We start from the raw sequence: 4,319 nt of genomic DNA, 5'->3' as shown, positions 1-4,319 counted from the left end.
TAAACTTATATTAAAGTTTTTCTTCATTACCCATTTAAGCCGTCTCCAGCCATTATTTCTATACATCTGTTATAACAAAAGAAAATCTAGCTTTGTAATCTACTAACCAGGGATCCATATTAGGATTAACGATAAGGAAAGACGTTCTATATATCTGTTCTTATAGAAGAAATTTTAGCTTTGTAATCTACTAACCAGGGATCCATATTAGGATTAACGATAAGGAAAGACGTTCTATATATCTGTTCCTTCATAAAAAATAGCTTTGTAATCTACTAACCAAAGATCCATATGAGGATTAACGATAAGGAAAGACGTTCTATATATCTGTTCATACATAAAAAAAATAGCTTTGTAATCTACTAACTAGATATACATACTAAGATTAATGCTAGAAAAAGGCTCTCTGTAAATATTTTGTTAAACTAAAAATTTTAGTTTGGGACCTACTAACCAGGGATCCATTAAAGCATGGTGTTTTAAAAAGCATTTTACACTAAGGGTACGTTTTTAGAACTGATTATTTAAACCACGTGTTATGTTAGACATGTTTTACTAGTTTGTATGTTTTGACACCCAACAACAAGAAACCTACTTGTTCAAGAAAAATGTGTTAGACGTTTTATCTATTTCCTTACTTTAACAGAATCTTCCAAACATAGATATTTAATCCCTACATTTGAGAGTGACAGACTTCATCTGTGTTGTGATTCCCGCAGGTATCAAAGCCCAATTTTTACCCCTACCTTGATCCAAACAGAAGAGCAATGATGAAATTTGGTTGAATGAGCGGGAACTGCGTGTTGTAGAACATAAGTATAGAGGATGACGTTTCGAAAGTCTTTCGACTTTCGTATTCAGGCAGAAAACTTAGAAACGTCGTCCTGTATACTTGTGTTTCTAGAAAAGACAGTTGCTGTCCATTGAAACAAATTTCGTCATGAATACTCTGCCTATCAAAGAAGAACAGTGTTGTACAGAGAGTAATCTAGAGCTTATAACTTTTGTTCTTTTTTAATTTCTTATATTTTTAGTTATTATTATCCACCAATAAATATCGCGTTACTTATTCCGGAATAGAGCTTAGATTTTTTTTTTATTTGATGTTATATTTCTTCACCACGGTGAAATATTTGTGATTAGTAATTCGGTAGTTTAAAATAGTTTTGTGAAGTTAAATTTCTTATTTTACCAGAAATGTAATTAAAATCCCATTTTAAGAGACTTCAATCGATAGCACCGTTTTCTTTGAGCCTCATTAGTTTTACATGTAAAGTACGTCTTTTTCTAGTTAATGGAAAATTTTAACATTTTAAAAGAAAACGTAAGACTGTAATAATTACGAGCATCATAGCCAATACTTCTAATGCGTTAACCGTTATGTATGTATTCAACATGTTAATTAAGTTATTATGTTCACTTTTTCCTTTATCCTTTATTATGTCTTCAACATATTAAGTCGATATGTTTACATTTTCTTTAACCATTATGTATATATTCAATATGCTAATTAAGTAATTATGTTCACTTTTTCCTTTATCCTTTATTATGTCTTCAACATATTAAGTCGATATGTTTACATTTTCTTTAACCATTATGTATGTATTCAACATGTTAATTAAGTAATTATGTTCACTTTTTCCTTTATCCTTTATTATGTCTTTAACATATTAAGTCGTTATGTTTACATTTCGTTCAACCACTATGTATGTATTTAAACTGTTATTTAGGTAACGTTCACATTTTATTTTAACTTTTATGTATGTCTTCAAATTGTTCACCACCTCATTATACTTACGTGTTCCTTTTCCTACTGATTTCTCTGTTCATATGCGTGTATTTAATTTATGTAACACGGATAATTTTCATTTTTTATGCAATGCCAAATCCATAACAGCTTCAATGACTGAGTCACTCACTATAAGTTTGTTCGAACAAACAAAGAAGTTTCTATGAGATCAACAACATACATAACAGCTTCAATGACTGAGTCACTCACTGTAAATTTGTTCGAACAAACTAAGAAGTTTCTATGAGATCAACAACATACATAACAGCTTCAATAACTGAGTCACTCACTATAAGTTTGTTCGAACAAACAAAGAAGTTTCTATGAGATCAACAACATACATAACAGCTTCAATGACTGAGTCACTCACTATAAGTTTGTTCGAACAAACAAAGAAGTTTCTATGAGATCAACAACATACATAACAGCTTCAATGACTGAGTCACTCACTGTAAATTTGTTCGAACAAACAAAGAAGTTTCTATGAGATCAACAACATACATAACAGCTTCAATGACTGAGTCACTCACTATAAGTTTGTTCGAACAAACAAAGAAGTTTCTTAGAGATCGACAACATACATAACAGCTTCAATGACTGAGTCACTCACTATAAGTTTGTTCGAACAAACAAAGAAGTTTCTTAGAGATCGACCCCATACATAACAGCTTCAATGACTAAGTCACTCACTGTAAGTTTGTTCGAACAAACAAAGAAGTTTCTTAGAGATCAACAACATATCTAACAGCTTTAATGACTGAGTCACTCACTGTAAGTTTGTTCGAACAAACAAAGAAGTTTCTATGAGATCAACAACATACATGGTGCTTACTATGAGGTTTACACACACCCATTTCCCCGCATACACACTGGCAAGCACACATACAGGCATGCACCCTCAAACACCCACTCACACGCACAAACACTGCCAAATACATGAATACACTCATCCACATACTTACACACACATATCTATATCCGTTTTATAAATGTTCATTTTGGGTACCAGTTAAGATTTTGTTTCTGTTTTTTGGACAGGATATTAGCCGAGTTTCTGCAGACTTACAACGCTAGAAACCGGGTTTCGATACCCGTGGTGGGCAGAGCACAGATAACTCTTAGTGTAGCTTTGTGCTTAACTACAAACAACCAACTTTTGGGTAATATTGGGAAGTTCAAACAAGGGCAACGTAATTTCTTAAATACGTTCACTTTTCAGTATCGATTCAAACGCAACATAACTCGCGGAAAACATTTGATTGACTCATCACGGTTTTCAATTTTATTTCGATAAGAAAGACAACATTTCTTATATTTCGGCAGTGATAAGTTAGTGTTCACTTTATACTCTTCAGTATTAATCTGTCTGTCACATGACAATTCAATTTAATTGCGTTGTTTTCTGGAATTTTGGTTCATCTTGTAACAGACAAATGAAAATTATAGTTTAATTATAGTAACTTATAAAAAATTACTTAATCATCCCGATTATATTGATATTCAATCTCTGCCACTAGTGAAGGATCTAATGTAGTTGATTCCAAGCTGATGATACATATTGTGAAACTAAAAAAAAACACGTTTACTTCAAATCTTCGAAGGTTTTCTTAATTTACTGGAATGTTTCATACTGTATACGATAACGTTAACATTTATTGAATTGTAATTGCATTGCTTATCGTTTAGATATCTATGGTGATATCTTCAAGTTATTTAATGTGGTTAATGAACTCGTGTTTTGTTAGTTTCCTTTTCATTCTAAAGGAATTTTCAATATCACATGATCCAAAATGTAACTAACGAATTATCTTACCCAAGAACATAATTTTACTCTTGGGCAGTATAAACAAGCAGGGCAAGGTGTGAAATACGTTGAATAAATGTTCAAAGCAACGGTTCGTTAAATATACTAGAAATAGATTATTTTCTACAGTGTTTCAGTTATGCTGATTTTTAACTAAAGACTAAATAAAAAGCCCCCAGAGGCACAGCAGTATGTCTGCGGACTTACAACGCTAGAAACCGGGTTTCGATACCCGTGGTGAGCAGAGAACAGATAGCCCATTGTGTAACTTTGTGCATAATTACAAACATACAAACAAACAAACTAAAGAAAAGAATGAATCTGTTTGTAACATCATCATCACAAGAGCGTCCCCATGACTCAACATTTTAAGAAAGAACTAAAACTCAATCTGAGCTGAGAATATAGGCATTCCTTTGACATTTTACATGCTTTTTAAGTAGTAAACGTCGTCAAGCACAAGACCTAAACCTTGTATCTCCAATTTATGATATTTGCTAACAAGATTGATACACAAAGTTTTCTTTTTTTTATACAAATATGTTTTAATATACAAACAACAATACAATTAATAATAACAGGTATTGCAAATAATGATTTATATACAAAAGTTTTACAAAATTACAAGCGATATAAAGTCTGGAACTTCTTTGATATTTTATCGAAGACTGACGATGAGTGAGTTAATTTGAGTTGACGTAGGTATAATTCACTTAAAAGGGAGCT

Source organism: Limulus polyphemus, unplaced genomic scaffold (genome assembly GCF_000517525.1).
Source record: "Limulus polyphemus unplaced genomic scaffold, Limulus_polyphemus-2.1.2 Scaffold1622, whole genome shotgun sequence".
Lineage (NCBI taxonomy): Eukaryota > Metazoa > Arthropoda > Merostomata > Xiphosura > Limulidae > Limulus > Limulus polyphemus.
Note: the sequence above shows the minus strand (reverse complement) of the source record.